Below are 13,036 nucleotides of genomic sequence, written 5' to 3' on the forward strand. Positions count from 1 at the left end.
TGTTGTATCATAAGTGTTGGGGTGCCCGGGACCCCAAAAGGCAAGCCAGACAAGATGGCGGCTGGCAAGGAGCCAGTGTGGTCAGGCTCCAAGGTAAACAAGCTCCACTTGAATGAGGAAGTGATCCCCATTGGACCGGGCGCTGCATGCTTTCTGCGTGAGCTCTGCATGCCCTATATCCCTTGGTGTAGTGTCCACGCGCTTGACTCATGTACTTCTTCTTGATTGGTTAGCTATGCATATATAACTGTGTGTTCTTCCTCACGAAAAGAAGGATCCTCCGGAGTGTAAGAAGCTAGCATGCAAGAATAAAGAGCTGTCCTCAATTACGTGTCGTGTCTCTCTGCGAGCAGAGAAAATGCGATAAGTGGTGCCAAAACCCGGGAATTCGAAACTACATTAAGGTAAGCAAATCATAAGGTAAGCAAATAAAACTAAGGTAAGGCAGCCTTGACGTTCGCGGTATTGTGACTATCCAAACACGCGAAACGCGATTCAGTAACTTTAAACCTAGGCACGCGAAAAGCAGCCATTAAAACTGAAACTAAACTAGGCATGCGAAAAGCGGCCACTAAAACTGAAGCGATACATATGTGAAGATAAATTATGGGCTCAGAGATATCCAGAGCCCATATGGAAGGGGCCCTAAAGACTCTTTTAAAGGCTAATGGATGCCCCTAAAAACCTCCTCCGCAAGGAGATTTTTAGAAACAGTAGAGGATATCGCCCCTTGGTTTTTAGATGAGGGACTATTAAATATCCCACAATGGGAACATTTGGGGGAAGACTTACAAAAGGCTAACAAAAAAAACTCCTCTGCCTTCTGGTACCATGGCTATATGGACTCTAGTAAAAGGTTGTTTAACTTCACCCAAAGAAAAATATAAACCCCCTTTAGAAGAGGGAAATACAACTCTAGAGAAAGTAAAAGAACAGTGGTCATACTCTCATAAAACTGATACCAGCAGTAGTTCAGAAGAGGAACTCACAGATGAGGAACTAGAACAAAGGGCAAGGAGGTTACATGTTAAGGACTTCTCTGTACCAACAGCGCCACCTCCTGCATACAATTCAGAGTATCAAGCCTGTAAAAATTCTCGAAGGTGGGAAGATTTAGATCCCCCCGGGGCTTCCTGCTTTCCAGTCTTTGAGGACGCACAAAATGCAAGATATCACCAACCATTAGATTTTAAATTAGTTAAACAGTTGAAAGAAGCAGTCAACACTTACGGTCGTCAGGCTGCATTCACTGTTTCTTTGTTGGAAACCATCTCATCATTGAATTTAACTCCATGCAATTGGGAAAATCTAGCCAGAGCTACCCTTTCAGGTGGTCAATATTTAATGTGGAAAACAACCCATCGCGAGCTCTGTTTAGACACCTCTTGGCGAAATGCGGCAGCAGGTAACCCTGCATGGAACATAGATATGCTGACAGGACAAGGTCAATATGATAATATACAAGCTCAAACCCAATATCCACCAGCTGTATACTTACAGATTGCCGCAGCAGCATCCAAAGCTTGGAAAACCTTACAGGGCGTGGTGAGTTATCCCGGGGTAACTCAGGGTCAGTTATCCAAAGTGATACAAGGTTCTAATGAACCCTATGCAGATTTTGTGGACAGACTGATACAAACTGCAGGCCGTATTTTTGGGGAAGCAGAACAGGCTATGCCATTGATTAAACAATTAGCCTATGAACAGGCTAATAAATGGTGCAAAGAAACCAACAGACCTTGGAAAAGTAAAGATTTAACAACCTATTTAAAGGTCTGCAAATATATTAATGATTCTGTTATACAAGGCCAAGTTCTAGCCTCGGCAATAATGCAAGGGTTTAGCGGAGCTATCCAACCTAAGACAAGCCTCGGTGCATGCTTTTCATGTGGGCAGATGGCACATAGAAAGGCCAATTGTCCAAACTCAAAACCTGATTCTAGTAAGGAGCCAGGGCTTTGTCCCAGATGTAAAAAGGGAAATCACTGGTCTAGTGTATGCCAGTCTGTCAAACACAAGGACGGAAGTTACTTAGGTCCTAACCCTAGACTGTCAAAAAACGGGAAACAGGGCCCAGCCCGGGGCCCTCAACAAATATACGGGATGATTCAGCAAGTTCCCCGAGCATGGTACCCTACAACCCAAAAGGGGGAACACGTAGAGCAACCACCGGAAGCGCAGGATTGGACATCTGTGCTACCTCCCGACTGGTGCTAACTCCAGAAATGGGCGTTCAAACTATAGGCTCTGATTGGGATGATTTTATACCAGAAAATTCAGTAGGATTATTATTAGGAAGGAGTTCCACTACCTTAAAAGTTCTTATTGTGCATCCTGGAGTAATAGACTCTGATTTCAAAGGTAAAGTTAAAATTCTAGTATCGTCACCTAGAGGAATTACTGTTATCTCCCCAGGAGATCGCATTGCTCAAATGCTCATACTGCCTAGTAACCATTCCCAGTGGCCTAGTAAAAGAAATCAAAGGGGAACCCAATGATTTGGCTCGACAGGGGACCCTCTTACCTGCTTTACCATGGATTTAGGCAATCGACCTTTATTAGATCTTACCATAGGAAGAAAAAGATTCAAAGGACTTCTGGATACTGGAGCTGATAAAAGTATTATAAATTCTACTGATTGGCCAAAAGGCTGGCTACTAGTTACTGCTAATAAGACCCTCAGAGGACTAGGCATGGCTTCCAGTCCAAGCCAAAGTGCCGCTTCCTTGCAATTTAAAGATGATGAAGGACATATGGGAATCTTCCAGCCATATGTTCATAACCTACCTATTTCCTTATGGGGAAGGGATGTTTTACAACAAATGGATATAAAACTCACTACTGATAAAATCTATCCAAGAACCCCTGTTAAGGAAATGCTACAAAATATGGGGTATGAGGGAGGAAAAGGCCTAGGCAAAAAGCAACAAGGCTACGTCCATCCTACCTCTATCCCTGTCCCAAAGATTGATACCTCAGGGTTGGGTTTTTCTTAGGGGCACTGATAGAGATGCCATCCCAATAGTCTGGAAAGATGATAAACCTCGCTGGATTCATCAGTGGACCCTAACAAAAGAAAAACTAGAGGCTGCTCATACTCTAGTCAAGGAACAAATAAATGCAGGACATCTCCAGCCTCCTACTTCCCCTTAGAATACACCTATTTTTGAAATTAAAAAGAAATCTGGAAAATGGAGACTATTACATGATCTCAGAGCTGTAAACAACCAGATGCATCCCATGGGCCCTATTCAATGTGGACTACCCTTAGTCTCCGCTCTTCCAAAAAAATTGGCCCACTATTATAGTGGATCTAAAGGATTGTTTTTTTCTCCATCCCCTTACATAAAAATGACTGTTGGAGATTTGTCTTCACCTTGCCTGCTATAAATCATTCCCAACCTGATCAAAGATATGAATGGACAGTATTGCCCCAGGGCATGACTAAAAGTCCTACATTATGTCAAATTTATGTAGATAAGGCCCTACATTCCACCCGAACACGATATAAAAACCTGTTGATTTATCATTACATGGATGATATCCTCTTATGTCATCAAAACATGTCCATCTTACAAGATGCATTACAGTTCATGACTAAAGAACTAACAACCTGGGGCCTTACCATAGCTCCAGAAAAAATACAAACAAATGAGTTGCAAAATTTTCTAGGGACTGCGTTATCAGCTACTACAGTCCGACCATTTAAACTCACTATTAGATTGGATCATTTATCAACCTTAAATGATTTTCAAAAATTACTAGGAGACATAAATTGGATTAGACCATATCTGAAACTTTCTACAGGAGAATTAAAACCTCTATTTGATATCCTCAAAGGAGATCCAGATTTAAACTCAAAAAGAACACTAACATCAGAGGCCAGGCAAGCTATTGAATTAATCCAAACAAGGCTACAATCTTGTCAAATAGTTCACCGCAATCCAAAACAACCTTTGCTATTAATTATTCTCCCAGAAAACCATAGCGCCTCAGGCATTATATGGCAAGGTGGTCCTCTGCAAAGTATTCATTTGGCAAGCTCTCCCTCAAAAATGTTACAGCCTTACCCTGTTGCAATGTCACAAGTTATATTTAAAGGTATAGAAACCTGTCTATCCACATTCGGTACACAGCCCACTACCATCATTACACAATATATTGCGAGCCAGATACAGTGGTTGATAAACAATAATTCAGACTGGGTCATCCTTTGCTGCACAACCACCGTGGAATTTGATAATCATTATCCTAAACACCCATGGATCCAATTTTATAAAAATACTCCCATTATCTTCCCCAAGATAACTAAATCCATCCCCATACAAGGATGTATAACTGTCTTCACCGATGGGTCCAAAAATGGAGTTGGCTCTGTTCTCATAAATAAGGATGTATTTACCACCATCATTCAATCTTCATCTGCTCAAATTCCTGAATTAGCTGTGGTAATCCTAGCCTTTAAACTGTTACATAAAACGCCATTCAACTTACTCACAGATAGTAACTATATTGTCAATTCACTAACTGTACTCGAAACTGTACCATATATTTCCCCACAGTCTACCATAGCCCCTTATTTCTCTAGTCTACAAACATTAATTCTTAAACACTCCCACCCCTTTTTTGTAGGGCACATCAGAGCTCATACAAATCTGCCTGGGCCCCTAACTAAAGGCAATGACATAGCAGATCAAGCCACCAAAACTGTCTTTGCCTTTTCAGCTCAAGAGCAGGCAAAACTTTTCCATGAAAAATTTCATGTTAATTCCACCACCCTAACCAGAAAATTCCCAATACCAAAAGTCCTCACGAGACAATTAGTCAAGGACTGTCAACACTGTGCACCTCTTATCCCTATTCAATCCTTTGGGGTTAACCCCCGGGGCCTCTTACCTAATCATATTTGGCAGATGGATGTCACTCATATACACGAGTTTGGAAATCTTAAATTTATCCATGTCTCGGTTGATATTAGTTCAGGGATCATTATGGCTTCCCCTCTGACCAGGGAAAAGGTAAATAACGTTATTCAACATTGCTTACAGGCATTCGCTTGTTGGGGCATCCCCAAAACAATCAAAACAGACAACGGCCCTGCCTACACTTCCAAAGCCTTTAAAGAATTCGCCACCACCTTTGGCATACAATTAATTACCAGTATTCCCTATAATCCCCATGGGCAAGGAATTATAGAAAGAACACACCTAACCTTAAAAACTGCTTATTAAAACAAAAAGGGGGAATAGGAACATCCTTTAGATACCCAAAAGACAAACTTAACCTAGCCCTTTTTATCTTAAACTTTTTAACTTTTGACAACCACAGATGCTCAGCTGCTGACCGTCATAGTTCCCCCAACCAAGCACCACAACAGTGGGCACAATGGAAGGATATTCTCACGGGGCAATGGAGAGGTCCAGATCCCATGTTACGTTGAACCTGAGGGTGTGTGTGTTTTTCCACAGGATCAACAAACTCTTATCTGGGTGCCGGAGTGACTGACACGAATGGTGCAAAATGCGGACCCTACTGATCACACTGAAACTCCTGATGGTGGTGAAAGCAGCCCTGGAAACGAATGAAGAGACACAACATCTGCTGTGGGCCTTTTCCCATGCCTCTAGGAAATAGCTCCCAATTATTGCCATTCATCTTTAGTACTAAATGCCACTTCTGAATGGCCAACATTACCCTTTGATCCACTACTGCCACTAACAACTTTTCAAAAATCCTTTTACCTGGAAGCTTCTGTCTCCTCACGCGCTTCAACTTCTCCGACTGTTCGGGTGGCTCTCCCCCTCCATTTCACGTTCTCCCCCCAAATTCCTACTTTCACTAATTCTTCTTTCTCTGGATATAACTTCTTCTTTGGGAACCCCACACAGGGTGTTCCCGCCAATCCTTTTGACTCCTGGTTGCTCTGCTCCAAGAGGGGTGCTTGCACTCAACTCAATGGTTTGGCCTTCCTAAACGGAGGCAGTTTTAAAAATTGTACTTATGTATAAAATACTAGTAACCCTTTGAAACTGATGTAAATGTCAACTGCTCTAAGGACCCAACCATTCCGTTTGCTCCTACCCCAGTATGTGTTTGGGCTCCGTTTGTCTTCATTTTATCCAATTATTCTCATGTCAGTAATAATAGCTTGGATTGTACCCAGAATAATGATTCTTGTGTTATATCTGGTTGCTGGAACGGTTCCGTATATGATTTAGCTATACTTGCTCGCATTCCAACCTATATTCCTTTCCCAGTAAAGGTACACAACAGATACTTAACAGTAATGCTACGAGCAAAAAAAGACTTTGGAATCACTGCTGCTGTTATTATGGCAATCACCGTAGCGGCCACCTCAGCAGCAGCTGCCGGAACAGCTCTGGCACTGTCTGTGCCCACTCCTCAAGTGCTCAACAATCTTACCAGCTCCACCGGAGTGGTCCTTTCTACACAAAGTGCCATTAATCAACACCTCTATAGGGGCATCATGCTACTGAACCAACAGGTGGACCTCCTACAAGAACAAATGAACATAATTCCAGAGGTCCTGACTTCTACATGTGTGACCTCTATGACAGGACTTTGTATCACCAGCACACAATATACCAACCTATCTCGGGCAGCTAATATTTCCAAACATCTCGGAACTTTGCTCAACGGTACATGGACCTTTGAGTTTGATAAACTTACTCAAACCTTACGGCAGGAGATATCCTCCCTCAATGCCTCGAGGGTTGATATAGCCAAAGCCATGGACTTCATATCATGGGTGAATCATGCAACCAGCTTTGCGAAACAATGGGCGGGCGTTGGGGCCTTGTTTATATTATTTGGCCTGGGTTTTCTCCTCTTAATCCGTTTCATTACAAGCATACGAGCATCGGTTCGGCGAGACCGCCTAATATTCCAACAAGCCATGGTTGCCTTAAAAACAGGCAGCTCCCCTCAAGTCTGGCTTAGTATACTAGACCGGTAGTAAAAGACGGGTAATGTAGGAGGTGGCCTATACCAACCTAAGACAAGCTGTAGCATGCTCTACAGTCTTTGAGGACGAGTAAGGATACGAGCTGACCCCTCAACCTAAGACAGGAACGGTCTCTTGCCAGCCCTTAAAACAAAATGAAAAGGGGGAGCTGTCGGGGTGTCCGGGACCCCAAAAGGCAAGCCAGACAAGATGGTGGCTGGCAAGGAGCTAGTGCGGTCAGGCTCCAAGGTAAACAAGCTCCAGTTGAATGAGGAAGTGATCCCCATTGGACCGGGCGCTGCATGCTTTCTGTGTGAGCTCTGCATGCTCTATATGCCTTGGTGTAGTGTCCACGCGCTTGACTCATGTACTTCTTGATTGGTTAGCTATGCATATATAACTGTGTGTTCTTCCTCACGAAAAGAAGGATCCTCTGAAGTGTAAGAAGCTAGCATGCAAGAATAAAGAGCTGTCCTCAATTACGTGTCGTGTCTCTCTGCGGGCAGAGTAAACGCGATAATAATAAGTTGGTTTTCCAGAACAGGCCCCTGAGGAAAGATGCTTGAAAACCTAATCAGTGGTTCCAATGAGGTCCAAGGGCATGTCAGGTTCAATCTTCTGACTCACGACCATTAACATGGCTGTCTAGCTGAATGTAGCTGATCAGGGTATTTCAGACTGAGCATTTGCGTCCAGAGCAGCCGCCCAAATTGGGGTAGGCTCAGGGGCCTTGCAGGTTTCTCTTAATCTGTAGGGTTTGGGCAACTGTGATAGGCACAGTTTCCTTGGGGAATGCAACCACAGTCCTATGCTTCACCTAGAGTGACCCCATCCTGGAGGGAATGTGAGCCATGGTTTTGGGAGAGAAGTCTGCAAACACAAATTCATGTCCGGGTTTGTCGTGAGGCGATTGCAGGCCAAATGCATAGACCTTGGGGGCAGCTCGTCAGGAACTGTAATTAGTGTGACTGCAAGATGGTAGCACAGACTTTTCTATCTGGATTATGTGTCCAGAATGACCTTGGAATGTAGGTGAGGTCTCATGGGTCCATGGGAGACTTTTCCTCTCTATGGATCCTGGTGGCTCCCCTTAGTTTGGTGGCTTTTGTGGGGAAGATAAGACTGCTGTTTTCCATCTTAGAGGTGCCCCAAAACAGGGATTCCAGAGTAAGGCTCTCGGTCTGGGCACCTGGAAAATCCCACCAAGGGTTAGGATTTGGGCCTAGGGGCATACCAGGCCTGCAATGCGGGAAACTTGTGGTGGAACTGAGCGGGTTTGTTTGAAGGCATACTCGGGTGAGGGTCACAATGCCTGTTTGTGACCTGGGCAGCCCTCAGGAGTTGGCGTAGTCACATTGGCCATGTACCTTGCTCCCACAATGAGGACTCAACATCCATCTAAACAGCCAGGTTTCCTTCCATGGCGAAGGAGTAGTACTCTATAGTGCTTCAGGTTCTCCCATTGGAAGGATTTCAGCAAAGTCTGGGGAAAGGTACCAGAATACCACTTATGGGTAGAGATGACAGACTTGGGCCATGGCCAGTACCACATGCTAGATATGGGGCCCACTTTCTTGGTGACTGACACTAGGTCGGGGTTCAGGCTCTGTCAGACACAGCACTAGTGGCCCGGGCAGTCTATAAATCGGGATTCCATCCGGGGCCGAAAAGATTTATTCTAATGTGGGGATTCTGGAAAGACTCATCAGGCACTTCTTTCTATGGGGGAGGCAGAATGCTGCATTACGGCTCCAGAATTCAATATCAAGAGGCCTTGAAGAGCAGTAGAGTGAGGATGGAATTGTAAACACAAGCTACTGCACAATTCAGTGCCAAGCGGAATGCAGTTCCAATGTGAAGTGTCTTTTTTGATATATCCAGTACCTGAGTAAGGGCGGATTTCAGATGTTTGCTCACACTAGAGTTTGTGTCTATGATGACCAACAAATATAGGGGTGGCATCAAGAGCTCATGGAAGATTACCCATGCTGGGGCGTGTGAAATGCTCCAAACAGCAAGGTTTCCTTCTACTGGACAGGTGGAGTCTGGTTTGATTGCTCCACGGTACCCCATGTGGAAAGTTTGAGTAGCAGAGCTCTTCGGCATGGATGCCTGGAAAGCACACCTCCATTGACCATTGAAGCTGAGGAACATGGCAGGTACGTTCTGGTGACTCCGAGGCAAAGTACAAAGGCATTGAGTTCACATGGAATGTCTTGAACATGGGACACAATGCTGGTTTGTTACCAGGGAGATCTTAGAATGCGCTGTTGGCAAAGGGGTCTTGCAGGATTCTCCTATCCTGACCATTTGACACAGGTCCAAGAGCCCGGTTTCCTTCTGGGGACAGGAGTTGTTCTGTTGTGTGGCTCAGAGACCACATGTTGTATCATAAGTTGTTATTCCAGAATAGGCCTCTGAGGACAGATGCCTGAAAAACTAATGGATGTTTCCAATGAGGTCCTAGGGGTTTCTCTGGTTCAATATTCTGACTCAGGACCATTGACTTGAGTGTCTGCCTGGACGTAGGGAATCAGGGTGTTTCAGAGTGTGCATTTGCGTGCATAGTGTCCTCCAATATTGGGGTGGCTCAGGGGCCTTGCAGGTTTCTCCTAATCTAGAGGTTTTGGGCAACTGTGATGGGCAAAATTTCCTTGGGAATGGCAGGCACAGTCCTGTGGTATGGCTCCAAAGACGAGATCCTTGAGGGCATGTGAGCCATGGTTTGGGAGAGACGTCTGTAAATAAAAACTTGGGTTAGAGTTAGTGTTGAGGTGATTGCAGGCCCAATGCATAGACCTGGAGTGCAGCTCGTCAGGAACTGTAAAGAGGGTGACACGAATGCGGTAGCACAGGCTATTATATCTGGATTGTGTGTCCCGGATGGCCTCAGAAAGCAGATGTTGTCTCATGGATACATGGGAGAGATTTTCTCTCTAAGGATTTTAGCGACTCCCAATAGTTTGATGTCCTTTTCGGGGAAGGGAAGAGGGCTCTTTTCCATATTAGGGATGCCTCAAAACAGGGATTCCAGAGATGGGCTCTGGGTCTGGGTGCCTGAAATAGCCCACCAAGTGTTAGTATTTGAGACTACGGGAGTACCAGGCCTGCAATGCAGTATCCTGGTGGTGCAACTGAGAGGACTTGTTTGAATGCATGCTCAGGCTTAGGTTTACAATGCCTGTTTGTGCCCAGGGTGACTCCCATGAGTGACTGTGGTCTCAAGGGCCATGCAGCTGCTTCCCACTCTGAGGGTTGGACGCCCATCTCAACAGCCAGGTTTCCTGCCATCGTGGATGAGGAGTACTCGTGTGCTTCAGGTTTCCCCATAGGGAGGGAGTTGAGCTACAGTCAGGGAAACATGCCTGAATACCCATGTTGGGTAGAGATTATGGCTTTGGGCTATGGCAGGTCCCACCTCGGGATATGGGGCCCACTGTCTGCATGGCTGTCTGGAGGTCATGGATCAGGCTGTGTCAGACAGAGCCTGAGTGCCCATAGTAGCCTATGATATTAAGGTGCTGTCAAGGGCCAGGCAGGTGGATCCTCATGTGGGCTTTCAGGAAGACTCAACAAGAGCATTTTCTTTCTTTGTAGTATGCAGAATGCTGCGTTCTGGCTCCAAAGTTCCCTATCAAGAGGGTTTGGGGACGAGGAGGATGAAGATGGAATTGTAAACACTATCTATAGTTCAATTCAGTGCCAGGATGAAGGCAGCTCCAATGGGCTGCTTCTTATGCGAGATATCCAGCAGCTGAGTAAGGGTGGATGCCATATGTTTGCTCACACTGGAGTTTGTATCTACAATGACCTCCAAATGGAGGGGAGGCGTCACAAGGCCATGGAGGATTTCCCACCCTGGAGCTTGTGAGATGCTCTGAATAGCAAGGTTTCCTTGTATTGGACAGGGGGAGTCTGGTTTGTTTGCTCCAGTGTCCCCCATATGGAAAGTTTGGGTGCAGAGCTCTCCCGCATGGATGCCTGAAAAGCACAACTCCATTGACCACTGCAGCAAAGGAACATGGCAGGTTCGATCTGGTGGCTCTGGGGAGAAGTTCCAAGTGGCCTGAGTTGACATGGGATTTCATGCTGTTGGATCACAATGCTGGTTTGTATCCATGGATAGTTAGAATGTTGGGGAGGTCAGGGACCATGCAGGATTCTCCTGCACTGAGACATGGACACAGATAACCAAGAGCAAGCTATACTTCTGAGGACAGCAGGGGCTCTGTTGTGTGGCTCAGGGACCACATGTTGGAATATAGGTTGGTACTGGAGAACAGGCCCCTGGGGAAAGGTGCCTAAACATATAAACTAAGGTATCGATGAAGTCCTATAGTCTTGGCATGTTCAAACTTCTGACTCAGGGCCTTTGACTTGGATGCCTGCCTGGAGGCAGGGGCTCATTGTGTGTCAGAATGCGCATTTGGCTCCAGAGCCTTCTTTGAAATTGAGGTGGGCTCAGGCATTTATACTTTGCTCCTAATCTTCAGGACTTGGGCAACCGTGAAGGGTAGAGTTTCCTTTGGGTGTATAGGTCAGTCGTCTGGTGTGGATCTAGAGGCCCAATCCTGGAGGGCATGTGGACCAGTGCTCTGGGGACAGAAATCTGCAAAAGCAAATTAAGGTTAGGGTGAGAGCTGTGGTGATTAGAGGCCCAATCTGCTGGCCATGTGGGCAGCTCATAGAGTACTGAAATTAAGGTTCCATGCAGGTGGTAGGGCAGGGTTTTCTGTCTGGATTGTGTATCCAGGATAGTCGCAAAAGGTAGGGGTGTCTTCAAGAGGTCATGGGAGTTTCTTCATCTCTGGTGATTCTTCCCAGCTCCCAACTGTTTGGTGTCTCTCAGAGAAGGGAAGACTGCTGTTTTCAGTCTCAGAGGACCCCCAAAAGTGGGATTCCGGAGCCAGGTTCTTGGTCAGGGCGCCAGGAAAACACACACGATGGTGAACATTTGGCCCTAAGGAACTGGCAGGCACGCTCTGCGGGCTTCTGTTCCACCTACAGAGGGGGTTTGTTTGAAAGCAGGCTCACGCTGACGATCAAAAGCCTGTTTGTGCCCAGGTCGGCTCCCATGAGTGACCGTGTTCTCATGGTCCATGCAGCTGGTTCCCACTCTGAGGGTTTGGACACCCATCTCAACAGCCAGGTTTCCTGCCATTGGGAATGAGGAGTACCTGTGTGCTTGAGGTTCCCCCATAGGCAGGGATTTGAGCTACGGTCTGTGAAAGATGCCTGAATACCCATGTTAGGTAGAGATGATGGTTTGGAGCTATGGCAGGTCCCACCTGAAGGAAATGGGGCCCACTGTCTGCGTGGCTGTCTGGAGGTCATGGATCAAGCTGTGTCAGACTGAGCCTGAGTGCCCATAGCGGCCTATGAATTAAGGTGCTGTCGAGGGCCAGGCAGGTGGATCCTCATGTGGGGTTTCAGGAAGACTCAACAGGCACGTCTTCTTTCTTTGCAGTAGGCAGAATGCTGCGTTGTGGCTCCAAAGTTCCCTATCAAGAGGGTTTGGGGACAAGGAGGGTGAACATGGAATTGTAAACACAATCTATGGTTCAATCCAGTGCCAGGCGGAAGGCAGTTCCAGTGTGCAGAGGCTGATGCGTGGTATCCAGGACCTGAATAAGGGCGGATGTCAGATGCTTGCTCACACTGGAGTTTGTGTCTACAATGACCGCCAAATGGAGGGGTGGCATCACGAGGTCATGGAGGAGCTTATGAGATGCTCCAAATAGCAAGGCTTCTTTATACTGGACAGGAGGAGTCTGGTTTGTTTGCTCCAGTGTCCCCCATATGGAAAGTTTGGGTGCAGAGCTCTCCCGCATGGATGCCTGAGAAGCACAACTCCATTAACCACTGAATCCGAGGAACATGGCAGGTTCGATCTGGTGGCTCTGGGGCGAAGGTCCAAGTGGCCTGAGTTGACATGGGATTTCATGCTGTTTCATCACAATGCTGGTTTGTATTCATGGATAGTTAGAAGGTTGGGGAGGTCATGGGCCATGCAGGATTCTCCTACACTGAGTCATGGACACAACTACCAAGAACAAGGGATCCTTCTGGGGA

General features: G+C 46.1%; 1 long non-coding RNA gene across 1 annotated transcript; it reads left to right on the forward strand.

Annotated features, from left to right (window-relative positions):
• The first annotated feature begins 310 nt into the window (after positions 1-310).
• Positions 311-7,443, forward strand: LOC122898864. The gene is made up of 2 exons (XR_006383062.1): positions 311-404; positions 5,469-7,443. It is a non-coding gene; the product is annotated as an uncharacterized LOC122898864 (long non-coding RNA).
• Positions 7,444-13,036: the final 5,593 nt, after the last annotated feature.

Source organism: Neovison vison, chromosome 2 (assembly GCF_020171115.1).
Source record: "Neovison vison isolate M4711 chromosome 2, ASM_NN_V1, whole genome shotgun sequence".
Classification (NCBI taxonomy): domain Eukaryota; kingdom Metazoa; phylum Chordata; class Mammalia; order Carnivora; family Mustelidae; genus Neogale; species Neogale vison.